This window comes from Melospiza melodia, chromosome 23 (assembly GCF_035770615.1).
Source record: "Melospiza melodia melodia isolate bMelMel2 chromosome 23, bMelMel2.pri, whole genome shotgun sequence".
Classification (NCBI taxonomy): Eukaryota; Metazoa; Chordata; class Aves; order Passeriformes; family Passerellidae; genus Melospiza; species Melospiza melodia.
Genome location: NC_086216.1, coordinates 4021189 through 4037156, shown reverse-complemented (window position 1 = coordinate 4037156; position 15968 = coordinate 4021189).

Here is a 15968-nt window from a genome sequence, read left to right as displayed (position 1 = left end):
TTGTCAGTTTTCATCTCGTGGGGGATCAGTTTGGTGAGCTCTGGGCCCAGTGACTCTCACAAGGACAAAAGCAAAAGACCAGAGGCACTCTCTATTCCTGGGACCAAAGTCCCACAGCTTTAATGGAGAACAGCTCCAGGAGAGAAAGGGAGTGTCCAGGAAAGGAAAGAGGATGTCCAGGGGAGGCAAGAGAGTGTCCTCCTCGTGGCAGGAGACTGTAAATGCTCGGAGAGGGGGGCAGTAGAAAGGAACTGCCATAGTTCAGCATAATAAATCACCACACTGTAGTTTCTGCATAAATTGCTGCACTTGTTGCAAACAAAATCCTGAAATCTCCCCAAACACAACCGTGCAGTCCCAAATGACCACAGTGTGGGAGAAAAACCACTCAACCCCCCTGTATACCCAAGCACCAGGTGTCACAGGGAGCACCAACCCCTGCAACTAGAAAGTCCACACACACAGGCTCACCGGGAAGGGAATATCTCTTTATGAGGGGACAGAGAGCTCACTCTTCTCAACACAACACACACCATACACCACATCGGCATCCACCCACATCATCTTCCTCAAACATTCACACACTGAAAATACAACCACAATTACAACAGACAGGAAAAACAGCAGCAATAAAACAGGATTTGCTCAATTCACCCCCAGAATTCCTAGCAGGTCCTTATTGACACAGCAAATCCTTTCTGCCATCAGCCAGACCCAAGCCCAAACTGCACAGGCGTACGTTGTGCACAGGACATCTCTGTGTGACTTGTGAACAGCCCTTCCCCTGCATACGCCTTACGGGTTACTTTATACAGAGTTAAACGTTCCTTTCTCCACAGTGCCAGCAGTCTTGTCTGTTCCCCACGAGGAGCAGCCGAGAGCGGAGGTGCCTCCAGGAAAGGAATGTCCTGGCAGCGCCCAGAGACGTCCAGAGCCCGGATCTTCTTGCTGGAGCAGGGAAGCATTCCTGCCGCGGTCAGCAAATGAGGTGTGGAATAGAACTCCCCACAGTTAAAGGTAGGAGGTGGTGTGTTTATTACAGCCAGGCACAGGAGGAGTTGTCTCCTAAAGACATGTGTGAAGAATCACTGGCTCTCTCTCTCATCTCTACTCATCTAAAATATCTTACACATTCATATAAATCCCAAAAAAACTAACACATATTCATTAGATAACACTGCCTACCCTCCTTTGAATTAAAATGTATTATAATTGAGTCCAAAGTTCCTTCACATTTCTGCAGTCTTTCACTTCAAATGGGTTGGTGGGTTTTAAAGTGGGTGATGGTCTCCTTCTGATGAAGGCCAAGACGTCTTCCTCAATTTGACCTCTTTCCTTATGATCTGTTGGCAGGCTTTCACACCCCTTGGCTATAGTTGTAGTTTTGGGGCCCAGGTGCAGGCTACGGTCCTCTTCTTTGTCACAAAGAAATCCGCTTCCCATCCCGCTTCTTTAAACATAGTAAAGACAGGCAAGTGATATATTACCCTAGCCTTAACTACCTTATCTGATAAAAAATAACTATCCCTTATTATTTCTACTCTTCTTGCTATACTCTTTCCCCCTAACTAAATCTTGCTAAAATGTTAACTCTTCCAGTTCTTTTAAATCCTGGATTCATGGCCTCATCTCACACACCAGCCATGTGTGAGCCGATGCTGTAACTGGGAAATTCCACTCCTGAGCAGGAGATCCCAGGCCTGGTTCTGAGCTGGAAGGGTGAGAAGGATGAGATGCACATGGTTTTGCTCCAGGGGATGTCCTGAAAGTGCACTGCCCACCTGCCCCTGCTGCTGAGCACCACGCTCCACCTCCTTCTCCTGCTCAGCAGATGTTTAGGAATCCAGGGCTTGGTATGTATTATTTGCTACTACAATAAATAGAATGAATTTGCTTTGCAAGCCCAGTTTTGTCCTGGCTTATTTTCTGCATGGGTCTCCTCCTGAACCTGGGGCAATGACCAGTAGGGACCTAGAGGACACTCCTATTCTCTTGTCAGTAAATTTGGAGAAGTGATTTAAGTATCAAGAAGTCAATAAGTATCAATCAGTAAATCAAATCATTTGGGGGAATATTTAGCCTGTGAGTTTCAGCAAAGTATTGAATATGTCTTAGATCCATGGATACAAACTAGTAAGTGAGATTGCTGGGTGTGCACGTGTTAGGGAAGTGATTCCCCACACAGCCAATGCTGAGATCAAGGATTGTCTCTCTTCTAACCCTGAGCTGGCAGCAGGAATTGGGCCCTGCTTGGTAACGTTCATTTTGAAGACTTCTGTTGAGCAGGTAAGAATGGTGAAAATGAAATCTTTTCCAGCTGTTTTCCTTTGGTTTACCAGTTTGAGGGTTAAAATTGTGTGCTGCAGGTGTGCTGGGTGTGTGCAGAGCAGTGCAGCCCCAGAAACCCCTTGGCTTGCCCACAGGTTGTCATGCCTTGTTGCCAGGTGTGCACAGCTGTGGCAGGAGAAGGAGCCCGCAGCGCAGTGGGCACCGTGCCCTACCCAGCCGGGGCTCTCTGGCACAGAGCAGCAGCAGCGCCAGCACCGTTCAACCCGCTCCTGCCTTGGCTCCCCCTGGCACACAGAAGCCTCTGGAAATCAGCAGCGCCAGTGGCGTTCCCAGCTGGGAGCAGCTGCTGCTGGCGGGCAGATGCTGCCAGTTCGACTGCTGCCAAAGGGGAAGAGAGGCAGAGATGTACACGCACCGGAGCCCTGGGCATGTCCAATAAAGGTGAAAATATGTGGGGAGATTTGTTAGGAAACATTTCAGCTGTGATGCCAACAGTGGCTTCTCTCCTGGTTCTGTGTGTTCTGGACAAGTAATGCAATGGTTGGCTCTGACAATTAAGAAGCAGATGTTATGTGGATGTTCAAATGAGTAGTGATTATATTGTAATATATCCTCCCATAGTCCTCTTTCCCGTCCCCCTTGTAACAGCCTGGGTAGTCAGGGCATTTGGGGAGGGCTGGCTTGTGACCAGCAGGCAGGGTGTAACAACGCCTGACCTCCAGTCGGGATGCAGGAAAGTAATCTCCACCAATGGACAGCAGAGAAAGAGTTGACTGACAAAACTTTTGGAGGGGCTGAGAGTATAAAAGGCAGAGCATCCTTTTTGCAGATGAGCACATGGCTGCTAATCACAGAGACTCCCAATGCTGCAATTTTTCTTATTCAGTCCTTTGTTAAGGTTTACTAAACCTTTAAAATTTTAAAAGTGAGAGTCATTTCTCACACGTGCAAAGCTGTGGGCAATTATCTTGGTCTGGTTTCCTTTGCTTGTGTCCCATCTGAGTGCTCAGTTGAGGTACAGGCTGTAGGTGCTTGAGGCACTCCTGGAGTTCCTCTTGGATCCCCTGAACAACAGGGTTTGGCCCATGAGGGGAATTTTTGGTGCTTTGTGACAGATGAGAATTTCCCAGGCTCTTTTGTATTTTCTGTAGGGAAGGTTGGTTATTGCTTTGCATAAACTCACAGACCAACACAGAGCTGTCCCTTTGTGATGTCAGGGCATGGTTGCCACGTCGTCATAGTGGCATCAGAAGGTTGCCTTGGTGCACGGAAGGCCTGAGTGTCAGAGCAGCCCTAGGCCTTGCTCAGATCAGGAGACCCTTCCTGGTCAAAGCATCTGTCAGTAGGCAGCTGCCCACTGACACGAGGCTTGTTTTGTTAGCGTTTAGAAAAATTTCAGAAATGCCAATAGTTAACCATCTGGCCACTGCAGCTTTTGCTGCATATGGCATTACTTATTCCATTTATTATTTCACGAATTTTGCACGTAAGTAGAGGCTTCCCTTCTGCTTAGGTTAGGCTGTATCCTAACCTGGCTTTTGTATGTCTTCCTGCTCTTTCTTGGGGGCTGAGTTTCCAATTTTGAAACAGAAAGAGCATTAGGATGCCTCTGCTTTGGTATAGCTCCTGTCAAGAGTTCAGCTAAAAGGGGGTGTCTGTAGCCACAGGGGCAGCATTTGCAGGGGAACCTGCAGGGCTTCCGTTCCCTGCACGGGAGAGTCTGTGGCAGCAGTGTCATTTCCTCAGGTTGCTGGGACAAGCAGGACACCTTTGAAAATGTAGAGTGGCAGACCTTCTTTAAGGCTTTCCAAAAACTCTGCAGTTGTTCCCAGAATTCAGAGAAAGCTTCTTTCTTTTTAAATTGTGTCATGAAAGGATTTGACTAACTTGACCTTTTACTAAATGCTAAAATAGCTGTTGCCTTTGAAAGGAAGTGCTGCTGTGGTTTTCCACAATAGAACTGTGCCACCTCTGGGGGATTTTGGGGAAGCTTTTCTGGGCAACGGTTTCCTGCAAGTTAATCAGAATTAGTGCATGACACTGAGTGAAAAAAAAAAAGAGTACCTGAAGGAGAAGATTTCAGAAGCTGTCTTATGTGTTTGGTAGAACAGGAGCATTGAGTGTTAAAGAAAAACACTTTGCATTTGCTTGATCATATTTGTATTCATTTCCTGGCTAAACTGGCTGCAGTGTAGGCACAACCAAGAATATTGTCCTGATCTCTTGCTGGCTGTGTGAATGAGATGTGTCTCCTGGAGGGATGTTGTGAAATGGGAAATCATCTCTGTTTGGGTTGACTTGTTCTGCGGGATTCAGCAGCCCAGGCAGTTTTCTGACAGAATCTGGTTCATTTTCCCTTCCCACTACAGGACACCTGAAGCGTGTATTCAGCAGCGCTGAAGATCCTGAGGTGAGTGAGAAAGGAACATTTCATGTTCCTGGTGTTTAAGACTTGTAGAGCAAGCTGAGAGCTTGGCCAGTAGCAGTAGATTGTATAGGGCCAGCTAGGAAGGCCGAAAGAAAAACCATATTCATGCCTGTAACAAAAATAAGAAAGGCAGAGATAGATATTTTTAAATTTCCTTCTCAGAGTTTGAAGAACTAAAAACCTAGTTTTGAAAAGAGAACGATGCTTGCAGACAGCAGATAGGGAAAATTTAATGAAGAGCAATTTCCTGTACAGTTGAATTAGATCATTTTAATTTAGAGAGAGGGACTTAGAATCCTTTTCCTATCAAACTTGATGTAATCTCCTTGGAACATGAGGTGGTAGAACAGGAAGGCCATCTTGCAATGGTGCCTGCTGCATCTGAAGTGCAATGGGTACCTTTGTGGCTGGGGAGCTGCGTGGGCCCAAAGGACGCAGGGCTGGCGGCCGTGAGCAGCTGAAGAGGAGGCAGCGTGGGGCCAGGGGGCCCAGAAGGCCAAGGGCACGGTGGCTGTGCCAGCAGCAGTGGGGCAGCAGGAGCAGGGCAGGGAGCGTGGCCTGTGCTGGGCAGCGCTGCGGCCACAGCTGGAGTGCTGTGTGCAGCTGTGGGCCCTGGGAAGCAGAAAGTCATGGAGGGGCTGCAGCGTGGGCACAGAGGGACAGGGGAGCTGGGCAAGGGGTGCAGCACAAGGCCAGGGAGGAGGTGCTGAGGGAGCTTTAGCCTGGACAATGGGGGCTCATGAGGGACCTTCAGGCAGACTGCCATTGATCCCTGCCTTGGATCCATAGAGCCAATGCTCAGCACGAGGGCTGTTTCCCTGCCAAACATCCCTTCCCTGCATCCAAGTGCTTTAGACACTGGTGTGGGTAACACTTTCATATTTTGTTGATTTCTTTGTTTGCTAGAAGGAGAAGCCTTGTGCAATTTCTCCTTCTCCAGGGAGCAAGGGAGCTTTTTTCTCAGTCTTTCCTACCCTTTTACAGCACTGGCAGAAATTCTGCTAGAATTTCAGTTTTCAAGGGGGCAGTTCTGGACAATGCAGTATTTTTGCACAAGAACACATCGTTTGGGGCAGGGATGTTGGTGCAGAAGGAGCTGTTCTGGTGCCAGACCAGCCAGTAGGGCTTGCCCATCCTTTTCAAGTTAACGGCTCCCGTGTCTTTGGCTGCCCAGGGAATCAGTGTGTGTTGTGTTTGGGAACTGAGTAGGAAATCAATGCCCTTGCATTCCAGCTGGTGCTCAGAGATGAGAGGAGCTGGGAGGGGCTGGGCTGCATTTCTGATTCCAGCCACTTCAGCACCATCAGTGTGGGCGAGTCCAAGCGAAGAACTTGCCCGAGCAGAGATGCACAAAGAGAGCCGTTCCCAGTGCAATGCTCTGGGTCTGATTGCATTCCATAAGGACCGACATGCTCCAGATTCCCCAAGAGTGTGGGTTACTGAAGCAACAGGAGAGCAAGTTCAGGATGGCTGCTGGTTGGGGCACTGCTGCCGAGTGCTGATGTGTGTAGCGACAGAAAGGACAGGATTGATTCAGGGTGACCCCCACGTGGCGAAAAATGTGCTTTCACTCTATGATTCAGAAGTTTAAACAAATGCTTTATTAAGCTATGTTATATTACACTAGTACTATATTAAAACTATACTAAAGAGATATTATACTAAAAACATACGAAAGAAAAACTCGTGACTGTCTCCACACAGCCTTTTATCTAATTATCTAATCAGTCTAAACAACTATCTCTAAAATCCAATTAACAAATCACTTTCAGTAAACAATCACTATAACACATTCTTCATGTACTAAAAAACAAGAACAGCAAGTAGAGATAATCATTGTTTTCTCTCCTTCTATGAGTTTCTCACTACCTTCCCTTAGAAAAAACCTAGGAGAGAGAATTATATCTCTCTCCATTCAAAGAAAGTAAATTCTACAGCACAGTAAAGTGAGATGATAAAAGTGAGATCTGTCTATCTATCTATTTTAATCTTCCTGGCTCTGCTCCAAAGCAGTGGAAGATGCAAAGCTCACCTAAAGGCCTCCCTTCAGGAGAGAAGTAGAGACAAGTTCCATTGACTGATCCTGAGCAGGCAGAGATGTTTCCCCCTCCAGAGATGGTTGTTTTTTCCCCTCATGTTTTCCTACTCCAGCCTTTTCTGACCTGAAGCCTTCATTTGTCCTTTAAATTTTTGCATGTCTTAAGGGAGTGGAACTATCCCATGCTGTAGCTGGGGTCTGGTGACTCTGGTCATACATGCCATGCCATACATGACACATGGTTTCCTTCACTGGCATCCCCAGGGCTGTGTAAGTGCATTCGTTAATGGGGCCTTATGAGAAACTCTGTTACTGCTGGTCAGAATTCTCCGTTGACAAAAGAGGGAGAAGAAACACCTTGGTCCTCCTCCATATACTGAGGTGGCCATAGAGGTTCTCTGACTTCCATCAGAGATCTTTGCATGCATCCTTATCTCCTGAATGACCCAGTTTTCTAACAAGAGTGTGGATGTCAGCAAGGAGGAATGCTGGTGCAGGCCTGAAGAGAAGGTGAACTCCAGAAGTGTCTCTCACAAGGAGTGAGCTCAGCCAGGAAGCCCCTGCAGAGCCAGGATGGAGCTGTGGGACAGGGCGGGGAGTCAGTCACTACTGAAAGACAAACAGGACACGGCGGAAGCAGAGGGAGGCCCTCACCAGACCCTTGAGAAATGCCACCCCTTCCCTGTCAGCTGCCTGAGAGGCTGCTGGAGCTTCAGTCCCAGATGGCCCCTGATTGTAGGGCCAGGGTCACTTTGGAATCTGTGCCTCCCCTCGGGCAGAGAACGACCCAGGAGAGCAGCAGCACAGTGCTTTGGGAACGTGTGAGCCCAGCAGTCTGTGAGTCTTGGCCCACAAAGGGCGTATGGGAAGCTGAAACCCATCTTCTCTTGCTTTCTGTGCAGGTGCTTCTAGAGAAAGAGCGGGAGCACACTGCCTCATCTGAGCTGCCATGCCAGACTCAGGGAGAGCTGTTCCCAGCCCGAGAGCAGGAAGAGCAGCTCCGGCAGCAGGTGGAAGAGCCACAGGAGAATGGCCAGGTAAGCCTGACTGGCCAGGGCACAGAGGGAAGGGCAGGGAGAGGGGCATAAACCAGAGCTCTTGGGACTGAGGAGGCCAGGAGTCCCACAGGCAATGGAGGCACAGAGCCTTGCAATCTGCAGAGAACAGCCTTGGGACAGGAGGTTTGCAATGGAGGCAGATGTGGGGAGGGAAGCAGAAAGAAGGGGCTGAATGAATGTGATTTTGAGGCTGCAAGAGGAAAAAAGCTGAGCCTGATGGCAGCTCTCAGTCCCTTGCTCTGCTTTTGTGTGTACAGAACATCAAGGCAGAGCCACAAGGAGAGCTGCCCGAAGCTCAGAGTGACATCATGGCAGTGAAGAGAAAGAACAAGGAAGACATGGGAAGAATTCAAGAGGAGAATCTCCATCAGCAGAGGGGCGATCATCAAAACCAGGTGAATGAAAGAGTGGCAGCCACTCCACTCATGAAATGTCCTCTCTTTTGTTTATTAGAGAACATGAAGGAACAGCTGGATGCAGAGCTTCAGACAGCTCCCAGTATGATCAAGGCAAGGCATAAGCAGCTGGAGGAAGAAATGAAAATCATCCGAGAGAAACTTAATCGCTTCCGTCAGTCTCTGCAAAACCAAGTGAGTGAAAGAGGGATGCAGCCACTGCAGTCACCAATCTGGTGGTTTCTGCCCTTCTTGCCTTTGCAGTGCAGAGCAGCAGGGAGTGGGGCCATGCCTCTGAGTGCCATGCTGCTGTAGTGTGTGTATCACAGTCACTCTGAAGGACATTTCCCGGTGTGCTGAATCTCCATGTCTGCCCTGGACACTGAAACTTGTCCTTTGGCCTTTTGGCCAGCAGTCATCCAAATTGATTCCTGCTGGCCTGTTCCTGCTCTCCTTTTTTCTTGAGGTGTTTTTACAGTGGAACTTGGTGACCCAGATGGAGGATTGAAACAAGCTGTTGTATCCCCTGTCAATCTGTTCTTTGCCTTTCCTCACAGTCGATGACTCCTGGCTGACAGGGACAAGCTGTAGTGTCTGACTGCTTTGTTCTGTTTGACTTGAGGTGCAAGTGTTGACATCTCACCGGGCAGCCTGCGAAGACTTGCAGGGAATGTGTGGCAATGAAGAACCCCAAGTGAGGAGTGGGGCACAGGAACTGTGCCCAGCAGAAATGCTCCAGGTCCAGCACATCATGGGCTCTGAACCTGCTGCTGCAGCAGCATCACCTGGAGGAAGCCCTTCTGTGAAACCTGGGAACTCAGGCTGGGGCACATCCCGGGAACAGGAGATTGAGGAGGAGTACCTGGAGCTGCTGGGTACGTCTGGGGTGTTTCTTATCTGAGGGACAGTGTGTTGTGTGCAGGTGTCAGCAGAGCTGTACCCAATGCTCCTCCTGAGCTCGGTGTCACAGGGCCATTTAGGACTCCCCGGAGGCAGTGCTGTGCTGCGAGGCAGCGAGAGAGCTCTGGGTGTTCCTGCTGCCTCTGAGGGCACCTGGGACTGGCTTGGGTTTGCCTGAGCTTCCCTCTCTGCTAAAGGCTGAAGCAGGGATTGTTCTTGGATCAGCAGAAGGCTGTGACCTAGCAAATGATCTAGGCAAGTCCTGTGTGCTAGTGGCCAAATTGAACAGAATTTTTAGCTTCCTAAATTCTCCTTAGACTCCTGACTTGCAACCAGTCATCACAGCAAAAAAACTTCACAGAAATGGACTGACTTTGGAGTTTTGTCTTTTTGGTTGGGGATTTTTTTTTTGGGGGGCGGTGGGGTGGTATTGCTTTTCTGTTGTTCATTTTTGGTGGGGCTTTTTTGTTGTGTTTTTCTCCATCCTGAAGGAGCCCTTCTACCCCACGTTTTACTAATGTCATTTTTATGACTGTTACTGTTACCACTACTACATCTACAGTTTATTTTCATGAGGAGGCTATATTTTTGTCAATAAGAGAATGCTATCTTTTGGTCAATAAAAACTACTTTGACAGAACATCAGGTTACAGGACAAATAGAGAGCACAAAGTATTTTCCATGTGCCCCCAAAGAAAAAACAGAGACTTTGATAACAAACTTTATTTAATCTTCTAGTTTTATGCTTATCAAGATGTGTCCAGGAGACACATCCAAGTGGCGTGATCAGATAAAACTGTACTGCAGGCATTTCTCAGGAGAGAGCCTCCAGCCCAGCCATGGTATATCCCTCAGATCCATGGCACTTTTCCATACCTGATTCCCACTCTTTCCCATGACTGTTAGAATCTTCCCCATTGGCCCAGGCCCTGCTCAAATCAGTCTCTAGGAAAACACATCAAGCCCTTTGTGATTCTGCAGCACAACCCAATGAATCTGCTTTTTGCCCATAACAGCTGCCAGTACTGTGCTCTCAGATAAGAGACCTGGTGGGGCTGAGACCAGAGCCCAGTGGATTCTGTGTCTGCCATCACCTGTTGGGACAAAAAGGGCACTGATCTGTGCCTCGGTGTGGCTGATCTCAAAGCCCATCCTGTTGTGTCCTGAATGGGGGCAACAGCTTGTCTGGGGCTCAGGCTCACTCTGGCTTCTTCCCATCAGTGCCTGTCAGTGCTCCTGCTGGGGCTTTGCCAGCCTTGTTGTGGTCGCTGCCCTGTCCCTGAGGGCTGGAGGGACTGCAGAGGCTGGAGCCTTCCTTAGCTGGGAGAGGGGCAGCTTTGAGCTCAGCCTGCTCACAAACAGGTCAGGGTCCTGATGCTGAAAGCCCCGTCAGGATCGGTTACAGCTGGAGCTGCTCTGGTTTACAAATGGGAAGGCATTCCTTTGGCAAACTGCTGAAAGGTGGGGAAGATGTCCTCCTCTCCTGGGATTGTATGTCCCTGTGCTTTGTTTCCTGTCAAGAGAACTCTTCAAAAGACTGGACAAATCAGTCTCTGTGCTGGCCACCTGTGCTGCAGGGCTGTCTGCCTGGTTGTGGTCGTTGTTACCCAGCCGACCACAAAGGGCTCAGAGCTCCAGGCGCTGGGGCTGCCTTTTGTATCTCCTGGAAGCTGGGATCTCTGCTTTAAAGTCAGCATCTTGCATTTTGTTTCCCTCAGGGAGAATGGTGAACACCACTGAAAATCCCCTGATGAAATACACGCATCTGAATTATATTGGCAGCGGGTGAGTCCAACAGCAGTTACTCCTGCACAACCCTGGGCCAGGTGTTTTGGGGGTGGAATGTCTATCCAGCGTGAAGTCAGGACAGCTGCAAAGATGATCACACACTGGGGATAGATTGTCCCATCTCTCAATGCTGCTCAGAATTTGTGAGTGGGCTCAGAAGGCATTGTCAGAGATGCCTTGCTACCGAGGTCTTTCCTGCATCAAGGAACAGGACCTGGAAGGTCTCCTTGTCTCTCAAGTGTGGGACAGCTCTGTGTTAATTTTTTTAGCATTTTTTATGTGTCTCAAAATCATACTGGCACACTAATGAAAAGAGAAGAAACTTGCTTGCCTGAAAGAGCAACCTATGCCCTATCAAAGCTGTGAGATAACAGTTCCCAGGAACAATTCTTGCCCCTGGTTTGAAGAGGGAAACACTCTGTGGTCAGGATAGGAACCACACTGTTTAGACAGTGAAACCCAAGAGGAAAGACTAAACTCCCTTTAGAAATTGGACCCCAGTGCTTCAGGAACAGGCCCAGTGCCCATGCACTTGACAGGAAAATGCATCATCTCCCTTCTGGCAGAGCCCTCCTGCATCCTGCAGGTTTTGACACTTCCAGCAGAGATCTCCTGTGTGGGCTGGCTTTCACTGCAAGATCTAAACAGCTTCTCCTTTCTCTGCTTCTGTTTTGTTTCTAGGACTTTTGGACATGTTTACAGAGCACTCGACAGTGCCACAGGAGGAGAGGTAAATGTCACCAGCCCCTGCAGGCTCTGCTGCACTCGAGGGCTTTCCCCTCTGGTGTGAGCTGTGGCTGGAGCTTTGGGCAGAGCTGTGCTGAAAAGGCACAAGAAGCACAGACTGGTGCCAGCCCACAGAACACATTTGGGACTTTGTCCTCCTCAGCTGCCGGAAGGAAGGCACGGAGGGCAGCGGTTCCTTTCAGAGAAGGACGCACTCACTCGCTCTCCATTGCTAAAACAAAGGTGGTGCCTGCGAGCACCTCACTGCTCTTTGGGGCTACAGCTTCAGAGTCCTGGATTCTCATTTCTGGCTGCCAGCAAATCCATCTGAAAGTTACTGGTAGTTCCTTAGCCACCTGCAGTGCTGCACTTGGGAACTGCACGTAGGGAGAGATCTGCAAGGCGTCCCTGAAAGCCCTAAGCCCTGCCCATATAACAAGATGTATCCACAGAGTATTAAAGCATGGATTCCTTCTTCTGAGTCCCAAACAAAGCAGCAGAGAGTGCGGTCAGAGGTTTGTGGGTGATAACTGAGACACCGTTGTTCCCAAGTGGTCAAGGCCAAATGTCAGTGGCCCCACGTGTCCTGTAACTGGCTCCCAAGGGAGCAGAGAAATGGGCTGTTGGAATGTCAGTTCCTGATTACTGCAGTGCCTAATCACAAGGCAGTTTGGCACAGCTCAGCTGTGTCATTGCAAAATCACTCGCTCCACGTGCCTTGTGGTCTCGTGCCACCAACCCCTCAAGTTACTGATTTTCAATGTCATTTTAGGTGGCAATAAAAAAAATAAATCTTCAAGGAGTGAGGAGGAAGGAGCTAACCTTTAATGAAATAACGATCATGAAGACGTATAGGAGTCCCAATGTTGTGAATTATTTAGACAGGTGAGAGGTCGTGGTCTTATCCCATGGATGTGTGTTTACATAAAGCAAACATGAGAGGTTAAAAACCCACTTTGGTCAGTGGCAGCAAGTAAAGCTGTTAATTTTTATTTATTCATATTTCTCTACTCATCTCCAATGGATGAGAAGAGAGTGCATCTTGTCTGCATGAGTCTTCCCTGGCACACCTAGTTTGAGAATTACTCCAAAATTATTCAAAACCTGGATCAGCTGTATCTTCCTAACTCAATAGCCTCAAAGTTCACTGCCTCCACATTTAATTGGGATTGATTTTTTCAAGTTTCTTAAGTGCAGATGAACCATCCTAAAGTAGATTTCCCTTGGATTGTTGCCCCTCTTTGCCATTGCTATGCATGCCAGGAAGACTAGGTGCTTATTTCCAGAAACACCATGCCTGCCATGTTTTATGTCTGGGCTGTTTCTAAACTGCACTTTTCATTTGCTGCCCATCTAAGACATCTCCTTTTTCACAGATGTGTCTTTCTGTATGAGACTGCACAGATTGCAAACAATGCACAGCCAAGAGGGAATGTCCATTCCTTTGATTCTGTCCTTGTCACAAAAGCATCTGGAAATAAGAAACCTGGAAGCAAAAAATCAACGTAGCCATGCATGTTCATCTCTACCCCCTTGTTTCCTTCTTTCAGCTACCTTCTGGGCGAGGAACTCTTGCTGGTTATAGAGTACATGGATGGAGGTGTCCTGAGCGACATCGTCAGCCAGACCTGCCTGTCTGAAGATGAGATGGCAGCCATCAGTCGGGAGGTCAGCAATGCCATCTGTGTTTCCAAGGGCTTGGGCAGGATTGTCTGGCAAACAGGGGCTCAGAACAGGAGAGGTTTCCTGTGCCGAGCTTTGTTTCTGTGTTGCTGGTATGCTATGGGCAAGTAAAAGCATCTCAAGTGAAAGGCCTGCCAGTGCCCCTGCACTCCCTGTACTCAGTGCCAGTACTCTTATCTCCTGCTGTTGTATTCTCGCTCTGTCTCTTGTATTTGTAGTTGCTGTTCTCCACCTTGCCTCTCTAAATGTTTGCCTGGAGTCTGTCTTCACTGCATTCATTGCCTGTAAAAGCAAAGGTGCTGGTGGCAGGATTTGAAACAAAGAGCAAAGAAAGAAGAGAGAGACTCGTTTCTCTCAGTGCTCAGCTAAAAAGGATAGGAGTGCAGCCAGAATGCTCTTTGCTTCTGAGCACATGCGCTGCAGCAGGAGTCATCCTGGCTGGTTGGCAGGGGACAGCCTACAACAGCAGGTGCTGTTGCTCTTTCCAAAGCTGACGTGCCTTTCCTCAGAAAGGTCCTGCTCTGCAAGTGTTGGAGCAGCAAGCTCTTCCTCTCAGTGGCCATGACTGTTCTGCCATTACTCCCCATTCCCCTGGAGAGGGAATCTTTTAGATTCTTTGTTTCCCTTCTTGTGTGATGAAATCACATCACTCATTTTTGCCCTTCTGTTTCTGTTTTCTCGCTCAGTGCCTGCAAGGACTGGATTTTCTTCATGCAAACGATGTGATCCATCGAGACGTGAAGAGTGACAATATCCTTCTCAGAACGGACGGTTCTGTCAAACTGGGTCAGTATATTCTTGGTCAGGTGCAGCTCTCCAGGGATGTGGGTGTGGGGCTGCTTGGCGTGACTGCCAGCTCCCCAAAAATGGTGCTGGTGGCAGTGCAGGGACCCCTGCTGCGAGCTGAGGGCACAGTTGCAACGTGCACAGAGGTAGAAGGAGCCACAAGCAGTCAAGAGTGGCCTTGCTCTGTGTGGGTCCCTTCCAGAGGGAGGGAGTTACAAGTCTAAAGTTTCCAAAGAACAAAAGCCACTGCTAAAAGCAGTGTAAAACATGGGGGGATTTTTAAAGTCGCCAATGCCAGGAGATTCAACAGAGCAATTTCAAACTTCTACTGGGGAATTCTTTTGCTTACTTTCCTAATTGCACAGAATTCAGATAAAACCAGTATTTTGTTTTCTCCTCAGCTGATTTTGGCCTCGCTACTCAGCTCAGCCCTGAGCAGAACAGACGGTGCTCGGTAACCGGGACTCCTTGGTGGATGGCGCCTGAAGTGGTGACAGGTCAACCATATGGCCCCAAAGTGGACATATGGTCTTTTGGAATTGTGGGAATTGAAATGATAGAACAAGAACCTCCTTACTTGAGCGAAAGTTCTGGCACGGTAAGGAGCAAATACTCACTGATCCCACTGTCTTTCTCACCTGTCCCATGTCCTGTGTGCCACTGGACAAAATCCCATTGCCATCTGCTGGAACTACTTCCACCAAGGTCCCCTCCTACAAATGTGCCTGCAACACATCAGCATCTGCTGGACATTTGGTTGCATCAGTGGGGGAACTCAAGCCTTACCACATGCAAACAAACTCCAAACAAACTCCATTCCCACTCAACACTTTCCTTTGGGTTAGTGGTTCCAGTTCTTTTGTCTGTGTAGATGGCCTTAATAACAGGGAAAAAGCATCTTAAAAGTGTTGTTATCTTTCCAGAAATGAAGGAAGGAAACGCAAACCCAACAAAGTTTCTAAAACCGTGGTCTTTAGAGAGGAACCTAACCCTGTGTGCAGTTTCTTCTCACTGGAAAACATGGGCATGAGGGTGTAATGCACAGAGTCTCTTCTGCTTCTTGTGCAGTGCTGCTGAAACACTCAGTGACCGTGTTTCTCTCCTAGCCCAAGCAACATTCTGCACGTCACCAAGCCAGAGCCTGGTGATGTGGAGAGCCTGCCAAAACCTCCTGTTTGTTTCCTGGCACTTTCTGGCATGGGCCTACCATTAATGCATTGACTTGAGCAGCCAAATGACTAGAGGGTGTCCATAGGGATGGAACCTTTCCTTCTTCTGACCTAGACAATTTTTCTTTGGCTGCAAAAATGGGAAGCTGAAATTTTCAGACTGCTGAGAGACAGAGCTTCAAGTGGCTCCTATGTACCCAAGCAGGCATTTTCATCCCAATACATTTGTGCAGGCATCTTAATGTGTCTGTGTTGAAGAGGAGATTGTAAATGTTTGTTTCCCTACCTGGGTATTAACTGATGGATTTCCTTTCTTTTCTTCCAATTCCCATTGTTTTCAAGAACAGCACAAAAAGCTGGATGAGTTTTGTTCTAGGGCACGTGCGCTTAAAGGACCAACAAGCACTGCAGAGATGCCTTTCATGTAGTAACCCTTGAAATTAGTTAGTATAGCAAAGTCCCTCTTCCAAAAACCATCTCAAGCTGGCATGAATCCTCAGAGAAGCAAATGTCCTTTTGCTGATGTAGTTCCCACTAACTAGGTCAGACAATGAAATCAGCTGCCAAGGCAAGATCTGCAGGATGGTGGAAAAGCTGTGGCTGCATTGGGGTTTGGGTTTTTGGTTGGTAAAGGAAAGTCATCTCTGGGTCTGTGCCAGGGCAGAAACTGCCACTGAAGAACAGAGGTTAAACAAAGGGATCTGGGAG